This window comes from Ochotona princeps, chromosome 22 (genome assembly GCF_030435755.1).
Source record: "Ochotona princeps isolate mOchPri1 chromosome 22, mOchPri1.hap1, whole genome shotgun sequence".
Lineage (NCBI taxonomy): Eukaryota > Metazoa > Chordata > Mammalia > Lagomorpha > Ochotonidae > Ochotona > Ochotona princeps.
In genome coordinates, this window is record NC_080853.1 from 10721338 (window position 1) to 10737877 (window position 16540).

Consider the following 16540-nt stretch of genomic DNA (forward strand, 5'->3'; position numbering starts at 1 on the left):
TTAGTTTGGAAGGCGTTCCCAGTTTCCCTTGTTCATAGCCGGTTTGTCACTACTACACACACACACACACACACCCTCCTACCTGTGCCCCTGCCCCTCCGAGGCACGACCGCTGGGTCCCTCTTTCAGGCACAGTCAGCACGCTGTCCTATTCCCCAAGAGCCATACCACATCCAGGTCAGATCTGCACCCCAAGAACAGGATCCCAAGACCAGGTCTTCCCTTCCCCGCCCTGGAGACAAAGGAGTCACAGAGAGGTGGCAGGTAACCCACGGGGCCACAAACACCCACAAGTTTCTGCCACGAGCTAGATTTTGTGTGAGGGGCAAGGAGAGGGGGCCTGGGAGTGCCAAGTTCTGACCCTGCAGCTGTTTTCAGCTCCATAATTTTTAAATTACCAGGGAACACAGCAAACCCTCCGTTACATGTACACCTCCTTTAAATGACAGCTTCTTCTTCTTTTTAAAGTATATTTTATGGAACATCTGGGACACACTGATGCTTTAAAACTTGTTTATCAGAAATTCAAACGGCATTGGGCCTCCACGTGCTTCTGTTTCTGGCAAAGCTTTTGCACCTGCTTCCTGTTAATTCTGTTACAGCTTCCTGACTGGAAATAACACGAATGCGTTTTCTTACGGCTCTGTGAGTCATAAATCTGAAGTCAAGGTGTTGGCAAGGTGGCGTCCTTTCTGGGGACTTCTGGGGCATCCACTTACTTGCCTTTCTCAGCAGGTGGAAGTCACCCTCCACCCCCAGCCTGCCCTGGAAGTTCCCACCTCACAGCCCTCTCCCCAGAGTATTTCACCCTCTTGCTTTTCCAGTCATGTCTGACACTGACTGATCCTCTAGCCGCCTTCTTATCAAGATGCCTCGAGTTAGCCTGGCCCCTCCTGGACAGTCTCTTACTACCTCCAGCTGCTTGGTTCACTGTCACAACACCATCTGTTTTACCATGTTAATATAAGCTATTCATGGGTTCCAGATATTGGGATGACGACCTGGAGAAAGGCCACCCTTTGGCCTGCCCAAATCTGATAACCCTAAAACCAACTGGGTGACCTTGTCCAAAGTACTCAAACTGCCCAAACCTGGAGTATCTTACCGTCAGAAAGCCAGTTAAATGACACTATTGCCAGGGAAACAATAAGAGTTCAGTAAGTGGCAGCTCTTGTGGCAAAGGGTGAAGGGGGACTACCCACACCACCCTGTTGAAATGGGACTATTTCAGCTCTCACAAAGAGGAAACCTGTGATGACTTGGGACTCATCAAATACGGCTAAATTTCTGAGTTGTGAGGATGTTGAGCTGGGCCACTAACTGACCCCCTGAAGATGGCATGGGAAAGTAGAAGCAGCACAATCAGGTATGTTTCTTGCCTTTCCTATATGAGTTGTGGCACTGATCAAAAACAATAGTATTAACATTGTTACATCCAATGTCAACAGAACCAACCCAGCAACTGAAACCACCAGCTGATCGTGGAGATGGACTGTGCCGGGCCCTGTGCTTGCTAGAACATACAAGAATCTGGTCTGGGAATACCTCAAAACTTCTTTGGAGATCTCCCCAATCGAACTGCTGGACTCAGAACCCTAGCCAAGAAAAGACAGAGGACAGAACAAGTCAATCAACCACCTCAGCTGTATGTTGGCAGCGAAATACTGGGCAAATGAAGATTCTATGATGGACTGTGTCAATCAGTGGATGGCCTCATCGAGCGAAACTGGCAGCGATTCATAACTGGAGAACTATTAAAACCACTTGAGCACATATCTCAGAGCATGCCCCACATCCGGGACTTGGGGTGGGCAGTAAACCGGGTGGGGCTTCTCGCTCAATATCCCCCTTTACCTCAGATACATGATGGAAACAATATGGACATAATACTATTACCCACTTCCCTATACCCCCTGAACCTTTTTTTTTAACCGTAATTAACTATGTAAAGATTGTCAACAAGAATACAATAAAATATATATATATATATTAAAAAAAAAAGAAAGTTAAAAAAAAAAGAGACAATGTTGCCGGCCACTGGCCAAGTCTCATTGGCCCATTTACGGTGGCAGTTAATATCTAAATAGTGATCTCCAGCGCCCCCTGTCGACTTGCCAAAACACAGCACCTGGGTCTGGGGCAGTTGCTTATTTGCAGGATGTGCCATGTTGTAATGTATTATGAGGAGGCAATAACAGAACCGAGCCCTTCATGAACTCTGCGGGTCACGCAGTCTGAAATCTTCAGCAGATAAGCTTCAAGGAAAAGAAGAAACCGCCAGAGGAGGAAACCTGTAGGTCAAAAGAGGCTTAAAGTCTCAAGGTGTGGAAAACTGAGACTGCATATTCAGATAGTTAAGCTGTAAAGAAATGCAAAGAAATAGATGCTGTAGAAGTCAGATTAGAGTTCCTTCTGGGGAGGTTTGTGATTGAGATGTGGCACATGGCTGGTGGAGGGAGGAGAGGTTAGGGAGCTCCTGCAGAACCTGGGAAAATTGCATTTCCTGAACTGGGTGGTGACTGCAAGGCTGTTTGCAGGGAAATAACCCTTCAAGCTCTAGTAGTCATTGGTGGGATCCTGCATCCGGTTTTGCTTTTATAACATAGAAACATTTTAAAAAATGAAAAAGAAAGTACCTGCATGTGCCCCTGTGTGTGATCCCAGTATGTACCCATGATCATACATGTGCACATGGAGACAGATGGGTACACAGTAGGTGCTCATTCATTCTCTGTGAACCGTGCCACCTCACCCACATTCACCGTCACTGCCGTGGCTAACCTGAGTAACTAGTGGAACAAAGTTGATGCTTGTTAGACGATCATTGTGTGCCAGGCACTAGTCCCAGTGCTTCGAATCGGAGTCCTCGCAACCCAAATAGATGCATAGCAAGGCCGCCCGTGGCTGCACAGGTTTGGAGTCCAGGCTGTCTGTCTCTCGGGGTCTCAGTTGCTCAGTTGTTACAGCCATACGTTTTTCTATTTGGTGGCTAATGCCCCTGTTGGCAATAACGACTCCCTGTGTTAATCTTGTTTCTTTGGCTACAGCAAAGTACCCAAGTCTGAGCACCGTATAAAGCAAAGGGTTTATGGAGCACATGGTACATGGTGTGGGAGATTCACGAGTTACCTTCTGAGAGAGAGCCCGCAGTGGGATGGAAGATGGAGAGGGGGAAGGGTCAGATTTATTCTGCGGCACAAGCCCTCTTGTTGGAACTCAGGAGAGTCAACAGAAATCTGTTCATTCCTTCTGTGGAATCGCCAGAGGACAGTGCCCCTACCTCCCCCTTAGGTCCTGCTCTCACCTCCTACTCCACCACACTGGGACCAAGCCGTTGACACACCAGCCTGGGGAGAGACACTAAGCCATAGTATGCACCCCTAGGCGCACGTACACACACAATAATATGCTGAGTGTCTGCCACCATGTGTGCTACACCTGTCATTCCTTCCCTGGACTTTCAAATCCACATTCAAACCACAGCTTGCATGCACATATGCAGTGTGCATGTACACAAACCCTGAGTACCTGTCAACTTGTCACTCCTCCCAAGCCTGGAGGATGCCCTAGTGGCGGAGGTACTTGTTAATCTCCACGGGATGGTTGGGAAAGCTGAGAACTCAGAGAGGTGAAGAACTGGCCTAAAGTTACAGATTAAGTAAGTGGTGTGAGAGTAGGGGTGGACAGGGAGCCGGGGGGGGTGGGCTGAATGGAGGCTGTGGAAGGTTCATCTGCTGGCTCTCGGAATTCGAAAAAACAAAATGTTCTATACACTTAAACTGTGTTCACCTGCTGGGGCTGATCCAAACCGAGGTCACAAGTTGCCCAACAAACGGCCTGGAGCTTGGCTTGGCTTGAGAAGTGTCCATACCAGGGTTACGGAAGCTGGAGGCTTGGCAAGCAGTGGGCAGCCTGACTCCACGCTTCAGAGGGTCAGGTGAAACTTGTGACCCTTGGACCTGGCAGGCGTTGGGAGCCAGAGACTCGCGTTTCTTGGTATGCCAGCCTTGTGCTCACAGGCCTTGGAATCAGGACCTAGAACAGAGCCTGCCAGCACCCAGTGGGGGGAGGGGGAGAGGCCGTGTCCAGCTGGGCCCTGTGGTCACACATTGATTTCTCAACCTGAATCAGCATGGCTACTGAGAGGGACAGACTGTCCTGTGTTCCGGAACCCTGGATTCCAGCCAGGCTGAAGCATTTCCAAAGCAGGTCTGCCCTGGGGCGGTCCCACCTCCCCAGCTGTGATCATCTGGCTGTCCTAGCCCCGCAGAGCCCCGCCCCGCTCTTCTGTGAAAACTAGCACCCAGCATGGAGCCAGGCCCTGAAGCCCATTAAGTCAATCAGCCTCACAGAGATGCTATGGGATGGGGTTGCACACGTGGAGAGGCGCAGTCATTTGGAAATAGCCACATGGAGACCGAGTTGCCAGTCTGTGTTTGAGAAACTCCAGCATGTCTGATCCCGTACTGCTCTGTGAAATTCTCTGTGTCTCTTAACTCCACAATTAACACCACCGGGTTGAGATTGTCACTGCCTCCAGGCTAGGAGAAAACTAAGATTTGGTGAGGTGGGTGTGACTGGCACTATGCTTCCTGAAAGCTCTGGGCCAACAACTGGCAGTCATTTTGCTGAAGCACATAGTCCAAAGCTTACAGTGGCTAAAATATGCCCATGATCACTGAAAACTTGTGGCTTTTTTGTTGTTGTTGTTGTTGTTATTTGTGTGGTCCTAGGGGCTGACGTGGACAGGGACACCTGGAGGCTCTGGGCCTCCAGGGACATGGTCTGCTTTGGCTGCCCTTGTAAAGGAGCCACAGTGTGGATCAGCTGTCAGCTCCCACTCCAGGCATTCCCTGGCAAAGGCTGCTTGTGTGTGTTCTACCACCTGCTGCAGGTGGGCAGTATCCACAAGGGTGCTCCACAGGGGTCAGCTTGGGTCCTGTCTGGTAGTTCCACCTGGAGGGGAAAAGAGAGCTGAGAAACGGAGTCCCAGCAGGGGAAGTGCACCCCCAAGGATGAGAGGGATCGCACAGCCCTGGCTGTCTCCCTAGAGACCATGGCAAAGGAAGGTGGTCTTAAATATCTGCTGGAAGCCAGGCAGGCTGATGGTGGCTGATGGGAGACCCCTCCACTCTCCACTTGCAGGGGAGGGGAGGAGAAGTAGAGAAGGACCTGACCCTCCTCCCCACCCCTACTGCTCTCTCCCACAGGGCTTAACTGGGAGAGCAGAGACAGTTGACACCAAAGTCAGACTGGGAGCTGTGATCCGTCACTAGACCAGATGCTCTAGTTTCTAAATCGGGATGTGCTTGTGACTGAAGTGTTTGCAGAAAGTGAACTGAAGAATGGGGTTCATTCCGGCCCGTGGCTGGGAAAGCGTTCCTGCATGGACTATGGCTCATAAGGGGCATCGGCAGTGTGCTTGGATTATGTCACACACCGGATCTGTTCTGTCTGCCTGTCACAGAGAAACAGAAACTTCTCCAACATCAGTCTGGGGAGTCTGTGTTCCAGAAGGTTCTAGAACTTGGCTCATTAGATGGGCAAAGAATGTGGGTGCCTCTGGGAACTTTGATTCCCAGGAACCATGTTTCTGGGTACTCACTCAAGAGGACTGTGGAGTTTTTCCCTTAAGCACAGGGCAGCTTGGAACCAACACAGATGCTACTTAAAATGGGGCACTGCCATGTTCTACCCATTGTAAATTTAAAGTATCAGAAGCTGAAAATGTATTGAATATACCTAACCTGCCAAACATCACAGCTTAGCCTAGCTGCCTTGAATATGATCAGAACACTTAGCTTGTCGCTGAGCGAGTGAGGCCTTCAAACAAAAGCCTATTTCACAATAAAACATTGAACATATAATAATTGACAACTGTACTGAAAAATGAAAGACAGAATGGTTCCCGACCATCTTAAAGTTGAAAAATTGCAAGTTGAACCAATGTTGAGACAGTCTGTATGCCACAGTGCACTGATACCTGCAACAAGATGGATGAATTTCTTTCTTTTTTTTTTTAAAGATTTATTTATTTTTATTGGAAAGGCAGATGTACAGAGAGGAGGAGAGACAGAGAGGAAGATCCTCCGTCCGATGATTCACTCCCCAAGTGAGCTGCAACAGCCGGTGCTGCGCCGATCTGAAGCCAGGAGCCAGGAACTTCCTTCTGGGTCTCCCACGCAGGTACTGGGTCCCAATGCCTGGACCATCCTCTACTGCTTTCCCAGGCCACAGGCGGGGAGCTGGATGGGAAGTGGAGCTGCTGGGATTAGAACTGGTGCCCATATGGAATCCCTGACGTGCAAGGTGAGGACCTTAACTGCTACACTATCGTGCCAGGCCCAGATGGATGAATTTCAACACAGTTATGTTGGCTGGTTTACTCCCCCAGTGCCTTCAAGGGCCGGGGCTGGGCCAACAGGGTGCTAGGAATTCAATCCAGCTTTTCCACCCGAGTGTCAGGAACCCAATTACTTGAACCGTTACCTCAGCCTCCCATGGGTTTGGGACAGCAGGCAGCTGGAGTCCAGAGCCAGAACCTAGGTACTTTAGTGTGGGATGTGAAAAGCTTAAGAGCTGTGCTAGCTTGCTGGCCCCCTCAGTAACATTTTAAGAAAACCAGAACAAAGTCCTAGAGTCTGCATTGTAGTGCAGTAGGTGAAGCTGCTGCTTGTGATGCCTGCATTGTGTATGGGCATCATACACAATGAGCTTGGGGAAGCAGTGGAGGACGGCCTGAGTGCTCAGGCCCCTGCCTCCCAGCTGCAACCCCCAGATGGAGTCCCTGGCTCCTGGCTTCAGCCTGGCCCAACTTCAAGTTGTTGCCATCTGGGAAAGGAAGAGTTTGATCTTTTGTGGCCAGTGCGATGACTCAACTGGGTAATCTGCCCCCTTCAAGTGCCAACATCTCTTATGGGTACCAGGTTCATGTTCTGGCTTTTCCACTTCCCATCCAGCTCCCTGCTTGTAGCCTAGGAAAACAATGGAAAGTGGGACCCTGCACCCACGTGGGAAACCCAGAAGAAGCTCCTGGCTCCTGGCTTCGAATTGGTTCAGCACTGATCGTTGAAGCTACTTGGGGAGTGAACCAGTGGATGGAAGGTCTTTCTCTCTGTCTCTCCTTCACTCTGTAAATCTGACTTTCTAATAAAATAAAATAAGTCTTTAAAAAAAAGGAAAGAAAAATATTTTGATTTCCTCCTCTGTCATTCTTTCAAATAAGTAATAAATAACTTTTTAAAAAACCTAGAGAGTGGCATGGTCAGGATTAGAACCCCTAAGAAGCTGGTAAGTTATGACATGCCCCCTTTCCTGGCTGGAGCTTGAGAGCTCGTTCGAAGGGCACCATTTGCAGGAAGTCTTCCTGTCCTTTCCCTGGGGGACTGTGGGTTCTCAGAAAGTGCCTCTTCCTGGTCTCAGCCTACACCTCCCTCCAGTCAGGAGACCCTCTCTGCATTTGGAAGACCCTCACCTGGGACACCTTTCTCCATGTCAGGCTCAGACTGGCCTGGGTATTGGGTTGCAGCTCTGTCACTGCGAGCAGCTGTCTGACCTTGGCCGTGCTCCTTGGGGCCTGCGAGCTGCAGCTTCCTTGTCCGAATCATGGAATCATCGTTGAAGCCACCTTGAGCATTGCCTCAAGGACCAAATGAGAGCCAGTTCCCATTAAACAATTAGTAGGCCCGGTGGGTAATAAAGCACTCAATAAATGTTAACTATTACTGATCTTCACCTGCGCTGTTTGGTGCCCAGCCTTTGAATCAAGTCCTTGCCGCCCCAGCCCTATTTAGTGATATGGACAGATGCCCGGAGTGCACTGTTGAGGAAAAAGGAGTCTACTAAACAATAGATGCTTCCCAAGTCATTTTAAAGAGGAAACAAACGAACTTTGCCAAGTTTATGAGAAACCAGTAGGCGCATTTTGGTGCAAGACATTTTGAAATATACACATTTATGGATCCTCAAAAGTCTCATGAAAAATATGTATCATGAAAACAAATGATGCATGCATGTCTAGTTTTTTTTCTCCTTAAAATAAGCTTGTCTTTTTGTTCCACTTTGCATGGACTTTGTGAAGTGCTACCGAGCACTTCACACACAGGAAGCGTCACCAAACACCAGTTGGAATGGGCACTGTCCCGAAGCCTGAGCGCTGGCAGCTTCAATGTGATGTAGACGCCAGACCCTGTGTCCAGCTGAACTCAGAGGAAATTGACCTTCTGCCTTTTCTCTTGTGACACTTTCAGGGGTTTGTTGTGAGCAGGATTTGAGCTGGACTTGGGGCCTGTCTGATGTGGATTTTCGTATATATATATTTTTTCATTTTGCTAAGATTTTGCAGTTTTAAACTTGTTTCTTTTTTCTTTCTTTCTTTTTTTTTTTTAAAGATTTTATTATTATTGGAAAGCCGGATATACAGAGAGGAGGAGAGACAGAGAGGAAGATCTTCCATCCGATGTTTCACTCCCCAAGTGAGCCGCAACGGCCGGTGCTGCGCCGATCTAAAGCTGGGAACCAGGAACCTCTTCCGGGTCTCCCATGCGGGTACAGGGTCCCAAAGCTTTGGGCCATCCTCTCCTGCTTTCCCAGGCCACAAGCAGGGAGCTGGATGGGAAGTGGATCTGCCGGGATTAGAACCGGCGCCCATATGGGATCCTGGCGTGTTCAAAGCGAGGACTTTAGCCACTAGGCCACGCCGCCGGGCCCAATTTTGGTATATTTTTTTTATGTGGTCCTGTAGCAAAATAAAAGTAGTATTGTCTTTTGGAACTGAAACTTGAAGCTCAGCTAAAGGATGTTCTTGGCAGTCGTTGATGTGCTATGCCAACATGTAGACACTTGAGGGTGCTCTAGTCAATTTGCAATGGGGAAAACTTCCAGTTGAAAATAGTAGGTCTGTGGATGTGATATTAAACAATGGCTGCCATGTATGGAATTCTTACCATGAACTTCTAAAATGTGTTAAGAGAGTTATAGACATTCTCATTTTCCTTTCAAACACCCCATCAGTTAGGTATTAGTGCTTAAGATTTTGTACATAGGATGTACTATTCTTTTAAATTAAAAAAAAAAGTTTTTTATGAGGCCAAGAGTTGTGGGACAATGTGTTAAGCCAGTGCTCGGGATTCCCACATCTCATGTAGGAGTGCCTGGGCTGGAGTCTCACTTCTGCCTCTGATCCAGCTCCCTGCTAATGCACCTGGGAGACAGCGGCTTGTCCATGTGCTTGGATCCCTGCCACCTTGGAGGGAGACCCAGATGAAGTTCCTGGCTCCTGCACGTGGCTTGTCCTATCCCTGTGGATGTCTGGGAGGTGAACCAGTGGATGGAAGATGCCAGTCTTTGTCTCTCCTGCCAGTCATTGAAATAAATAAGTAAAGCTTTAAAAACTACCCTTAGGAGGTTATTAATTCATAAATTGTGTAAAGTGTAAAAATACCAGTGTATGGCTTGGTGATCGCCACATGTGAAGGCAGATAGATAGCTTCCTACCCATTAAGATGTAAACATTTCCTATTAGCGCCTTTACTTGCTTTCTACTCCTGCCCCAGACAAGCACTGGCCTGATTTCCCTCACATGTATTCCCTTTGCTTTTACATCTCTTTCTTATTTTTATTAGCGAGAGAGAGAAAGAGGGAGAGAGAGAGCTTATTAGACTCATTAGACCTCAGAGACAATTCAAGTTCAGAGGCAGAAAAAGACCTGTTCTAAGCCACGTATTCCATAAATAGTGTAGCCCTTTAGCAACTGATGGTGGCTTGATTGAATCAGTCCCTTAGCTGCCTATTTTTCTGAGCATCTGTTATATGCCAGGGTCTGTTTTAGGTACTGAAGTCACAGGGGAGCTGACGCCCTGTTTGTTGGCAGGTAGTTGACCTGCCCCTTGTTAGTTAATATTGTCTCAAAGGCACTAGACCTAGAGCAACCCCCTTACATACACACCCTCCCTGCCCACACACACGAGATGGCAGCAACCAGCCAGGCAGTGGGCTCACTCTGTCATGGGTATCAGCATTCCCACTTTACAGATGAGAAAACTAATGATCTGGGAGGGAAAGAGGCTGGCCCACGGAGATGCAGCTGGTACGAGGCAGGATAAGGATTGAAAGCCGCCTGCACCTGACCACACAGCCCTCTGGGACTTCCTGGTACTCAGGATGGCTACAGCCTGGGGTTGCAACCATGATGCTGGTGTCCTGATTTGGGATTTCCAGACCCAGGTTTGTGGCCTCAGACAAGGGTTTTGCTGTCTGGACCCCCATGGGGTAGAGGGTCACTGGATGGCCTGTGGTCTGCAGAAAGCTTTCGATGCAGGGACAGACAGGACAGAGCACATAGCAGGAGACACTTCTGTGGCACTCGGTGAGGCGGAGCCTTGGGGTGGGTAAGCTGCTCAGCTGCGAGATCAGAACGCTGCTGGCCGAAGTACGCTTCTGGGTGTGGGACTCTGTCTCCATCAGCTGACTGAATGTGTTTGAAAATACCACATCCCGGGGCAAGTATTTGGTCTAGTAGTTAAGTTGTCCAGATTCCATATTAAAGTGCTTGGGTTCGATTCCAATTCCAGCTCCTGATTGCAGCGTCCTGTGAGTGTAGATCCTGGCAGACAATGGTGATGGTTCAGGTGATTGGGTCCCACTCACCTGGGAGTTCTGGACTGGGTTCCCTGCTCCTGGTTTTGGCCTGGCCCAACTAACTGTTGTGGGCCTGGAGGGGTAGGCTGGGTGGGCGGGTCTGTATGTGTAAGGGGAGAGTGAAGTGGCAGATGGGAGCCCTGGGACTCTCTCTACTTCTTGAACAAACAGACATTAAGTCCTAACAACGCGAGGTGTGGAGCCATAGCCATAGCCAAGAGGAACTCACGGAGCACCGCTTAGGACAGCTCTGTTGAGTGTCCTCCGTGAGGAAGTGACTTGTTCGTCACCCTCTCGTGTGGCAGGTGCTGTCCGTTCCACAGGCCGGTTTTGCTGCATCTGTGAATTCCCTGCGAACACCTGCAGGTTGGGTGGAGTCTTTACACCAAAGGGACAAGCCACCTGACTCCCTGCCCCTCCGCCAACTCTGGAGTCCTGCAGGAGTTGCGCACTGGATCCAGGAAAGATGAATCATGGATCCCTGGGTCTCGTCCTTCTTCACCCCTGCCTGAACATTTCTGGAAGTTCATGAATGAGGTCAATCGCTGTGTGGGGCTTGAATGTTGCGGATCTTGGAGGAGAGGCAGGTGCCAACATCCATATGAGCCCACCAGGTGGCTGACCAGTGATGTCCTGATGGACTGGGTGGTGGCCTTCTCGGACCCTCTGGATTGTTCTGCTGGCTGTGCCAGCATGAGGCTGCCGTGAGGGTTCAGCCTGTGACCCCAGCTCCTATCGCTGCAAAGGCTGGGCCTCTAGGCCATAAAGTGCTGCTATCTCCATGGGTATCTACAGCTGCAGCTTTTCCAGGAGCCCTGACAATTATTTTTATCACGTACCTTTCCTCTAATTATTTTTATCACTTTTTTTTTTTTCTCACAGTAGCCTTGTAAGCAAGACTAATGATGTTCTTAGGAGCTGGGGAAGCCATGTCTTGGGATGGGGGAATTTCTGGGGCTTTCTTGGCCTTGCCCAAAGTTGTACAGAGGGTCAGGGGTTTGTGCCCAACAGTGCCTTGGGGTGGGGGGCCCAGCTGGGGCTGGGCTGGGGCCAGAGGCTATGAGAAGGGAAGGAGTGTGTGTGTGGCCAGGGAACAACGAAGGCCTTGGCTGCTCCCAAGGTATGTGGCCATGGACACGTTGCTGGAACTCCCTGTGCCTCTGGGTCCTCAGCAGTCAAACGAGGTAGGAATAATAGCACTCCCTCTGGGGACTTAGGAGGACAAGGGGACTTCAAAAAGTAGTGGGAAAATGGAAATAAAGGGTAACTTGATTTTGGTGCAAAACTTCTTGAAATCTGAGTATTGTGTTTTCATAGTGTGAATTTCTCACTGACTGTTTGGAGATCGCCTGGTGTTCTGTGGCTTGGGTTGTGTGGACTGCTCAGCTGGGAACCTGGATCCTAAGCTCAGATTCCATCCCATCACATCGGGGTGGGGAGCTGGGGTAAGCCCTTACCCCCATGGTGTTTCGGCTTCCTCAGGTTGTAAAGCTGGAACTAAATCCACCTTCCCAGTCCCGGCCGCAGCCCTGGTGAACTCCTTCCTTCCCTTCGCCCCGCCTGGCTTCATTTTCTTCACCAAGTGTTTTGTGAGCACCTACTATGTGTCCAGGGGGAGGCTAAGCAAGTCCCCATTCTTGTGAGACACAAACTATGAAAAACAGCAAAACAACCAAACAAGGCAATTACAGAGGTAATCACCTTACTAGGGAAAAATGCTGCATCACCAGAGGAAGTCACCTTCTAGAAAAACCTCTCCAAGGAGACTCTTCAGTGCTGAGTAATAATTTATCTGAGGAACCGGTGCAGTGGCTCAATTGACTAGTGCTCCATCTGCAAATACAGGGATCCTGTATGGGCGCCAGTTCTAATCCCGGCTGCCCCACTTTGCACCCAGCTCCATGCTTGCGGCCTGGGAAAGCAGTTGAGGACGGCCCAAAGCCTCGGGACCCTGCACCCGCGTGGGAGACCTGGAAGAAGGTCCGGGCTGCTGGCTTTGGCCTGGCCCAGCCCTGGCTGCTCAACCATTTGGGGAGTAAACCAGAGGATGATCTGTTTCTCTTTCTCTCACTCTGCCTCTCAAACAAATAAAATAAATACTAAAAAAAAGATTCTTGAGCCTCAACTTTCAGTTTCTCCTACATTCACATCATAGCCATGCAACACTTACCCCATGAAAGCTTCCTCTGTAAGACAAAGTTACAACTTCCAGTGCCTTAAGAACTGTGTGAAAGCAGAGAGCAAACCAGATGTGGATCTTAATGCCAATGTTACGGGGTAAAACAAACAACAGGGGAAGGGAGGCCTTTGCTAAACACCAGGGGTTCAAAGTGCTGTGCACCTGACAGTGAGCTGTGTTCTTGCCATCCGTGCCACAGTCATTGCATGCTTCCTGCAATGCGACTCTCCTTGTCCCAGCCTTCCTTTAGAGTCAAACGCAACCCTGCCTCACCTGGAGAAATAGCTCCAATCTGTGCTAGCTTCTGTGTCTGTGTGCTTCCAAGAAATGGTAGGTGAAATTTGAAATGTAACATACATCAAAAGTGCACAAAGCTGTGTGTCATAGTGCTTGGTGAGTTGTCACTAAGAGAACAGCACTGGGTCCCTGACACCCAGAAGAAATAACACGAGCCAGTATCATGGCGAGGTGCGAAAGTCACCCATATCCATGGGAACACTCTTCCCCAGTGCCCAACTTTAGTTCTTGGTTTGTTTTACTTATTTGAGAAACAAAGGGAGACAAATCTTCCATCTGCTATTTCACTCCCCAGATACCTGCAACAGTCAGGGCTGGACCAGGCCAGTGCCAGCCAGGAGCTCCATCTGGGTGTCCCACACAGGTGACAGGGACTTAGACACTTGGGCCCTCATCTGCTGTCTTCTCCAGGGGCACAGGTGGATGTCCTAAGCAGTGAGTTAACCTACTGTGTGACAATGCCCTCCCTCTGCCGTTCCCCCACCAGCCTCTATCTCTACTGTTCTCCATGACTTCCTCCAGGTACTGTGGATTTTGGGCTAACCATGTGCTAGGTAACATGCTAGGTACTTTCCGTTAGAGTTATCCTCACCCCAGTCTCAGGCGGCAGGTTATAGTGTTAGACCCACTTTAGAGGTGGGATTTGTTTTGTTTTGTTTTGTTTTTAAAGATTTATTTACTTTATTACAAAATCAGATATACAGAGAGGAGGAGAGATAGAGAGGAAGATCTTCCGTCTGATGAGTTACTCCCCAAGTGAGCCGCAATCCGAAGCTGGGAACCAGGAAACTCTGTACCAGGTCTCCCACACGGGTGCAGGGTCCCAATGCATTGGGCCGTCCTTGACTGCTTTCCCAAGCCGCAGGCAGGGAGCTGGATGGGAAGTGGAGCTGCTGAGACCAGAACTGGTGCCCATATGGGATCCCGGGGCATTCAAGGCGAGGACCTTAGCCGCTAGGCCACGCCGCCGGGCCCTAGAGGTGGGATGTTAACGCTTGCCATCCAGTTTGCCCAGCCGCTGTATCCCTAAGACCATCATCCATTCATTCTGCTCACATGTCAACTGACTGGTTTCCTTAAAACTTTTGTTAGGTGGAAACTGAGTCTTTCCATCTGTTGCCACAAAGAGGGGACCAGCAGCAGGTGTGTCAACAAAGACACCACTACAGAGGGCAGAGAAGGAAGCATAGGTCAAGAACGCTTAGCTGAGACATCTTGGGGTCCATGCAGGGAGCAGATGGAATCCCAGATTCCTCCCTCAGGGGTTCTCAGTCTGTCTCAGCACCATCGACATCCAAGCCGGGATCATTCTTTTGGCATGTGCTGGGGGTGGGGCTGGGGTTCTGTGTGCTGGGGGGATGTTTAACAGTGTCTCTAGCCTCTGCCCATTAGCTGGCAGTAGTTCCCCCTTTCCATCTGCTTTGGCAACTGAAAATGCTCCCCTGGGCATAGAGTCGCCCTGTGCTGAGAACCAATGGTCCAACAGAAGGGAGTTGAGTGAACTAGTGCTGAGGTGGCATGCAAAGCTAAGGGAGTACCAAGCAGCAGGACACCTGGGAGGAAGAGAAGACAAGAGTGTCACCCGAGCAAGCTGGCGCTGGGGAAGGGATGCTGGGAAATGCAACTCCACCACAACAAAGACAAGCAGGGTAGTGGCCAGTGGCACACAGAACCCCACCATGTGTGCCCTTTTACCTCCCAAGAGTCCTCTCTCTGGCTCAAAAGCAACAAGACATCTGAAGGCTGGGCACTTCTGGGGGGGACACAGTAAGGTGAGAATTATATGGGGAGCAGGTGGACAGGGAGGTGAAGACAGGTCCAGCAGGTAGGAAGATTGAGCACATCCAGGTGGAGGAAGCCAGGTGCAATGGTTTGAATGCGTCCCCAACATTTCATGTGTTGGAAACGTGGTCCCCAGCTCAGTGACATGCACATGTGAGGCCTGTGGATAGCTAGTATGTGAGGCATGAAACCTATGTTTTCGTCTGTTTTAAGAAATACTTATTTTTTATTGGAAAGGCAGATTAGATTTTACGGAGAGGAGAGACAAAGAGAAAGGTCTTTCAAATGCTGGTTCACACCCCAAGTAGCCATAATGGCTGGAGCTGAACTGATCCAAACCCAAGAGCCAGCAGCTTCTTCTGGGTTTTTCATGCAAGTACAGGGTCCCAAAGCTTTAGGCCACTCTTTACTGCTTTCCCAAGCCATAAGTAGGAAGCTAGATGAGAAGTGGAGCAGCCAGGATATGAACCCCGCCCCTAAATATGGGATGTCGGCACTTGCAAGGTGAGGATTTAGGTATTGAATCACTGCACCAGGCCCGACCTGTATATTCGTCCATTTGTGGATATTCAGACTCACAGATTCTTGGGTCACAGGAAGAACAGATTTGTAATAAAAGTGACCTCTCTCCCCACGGGCTGGCCTTTGCCACGGAAGGATGTGGCAAGAAGTCCTCACCAAATGCCAGCTACAGGCTCTTGAACTTTCCAGCTCGCAGAACCCTGTCCTAAATCAACTCCTTTATAAACTATCCAGTTCCCAGAGTTCCATCGTCACCAGAGAAAACAAACCCAGGCATTGGGAAAGGGCATTTGAGCAGGGGGAACAGCATGCACAGAGGCGCGGTGTTGCAAAAGAGCCTGGCTCGCTGAGCTGTTGATCAGCCATGCTGGTTTGTTTGACTGGCTCTGTTCTGTGTGCACTTGGTGCAAAGAAAACATTCAGACAGAGCAAAAGGGCAAAAAACCGGGAAGGAGGTTTCCCTTCCACCACTCGGCGCAGCGGCCCAGCCCTCCGACCTGGAGGCCTCGTCTCGCTCGGTCTGACAGCCTTCTAGAAAGGGACAAGAACTGTGCTAGCCGGTGGATGCACATGGGGACTGTGTGACTCAGTCTTTTGATTTGTTTGATTCTGACACCAGAAGTGGAGTCCCTACAGGTTCAATGCTCCAGCCTCATATCTGAGTTCACTCCAACTCCACTCGACCCCCGGAGAACTCCAGGAACACCCCTACTGACTGTCACCCCTCCACACTGCAGGTCCCCAAGGGTTCTGCCAGCTTTGGGACGTGTCCACCACAGCCCTAAGAGTACTTCCAAAGTTCATTCAAATTGTCTTTGATAGGGGTCAGCGTGGCGGTGTAATAATGAATAGTGCTTCTTCCTGCAATGTCACCATCCCATGTGGGTACCAGTTTGTGTCCTGGTTGTGTCCCACATTCAACCAGTTCCCTGCTAGTGGCCTGGGAAGGACAGCAAAGGATGACTCAGGTTCCTGGGTCCCTGCCACCTCTGGAGGGCCCTGGCTCCTGGCTCCTGGTTTCCTATAGGTCAGCTTTGATCATTGTAGCAACCAAAGGAGTTAACCAGCAGATGGAAGACCAGTCTCTCACACTTTCTGTCTCTCCTCTTCTCTCTTTCTCTA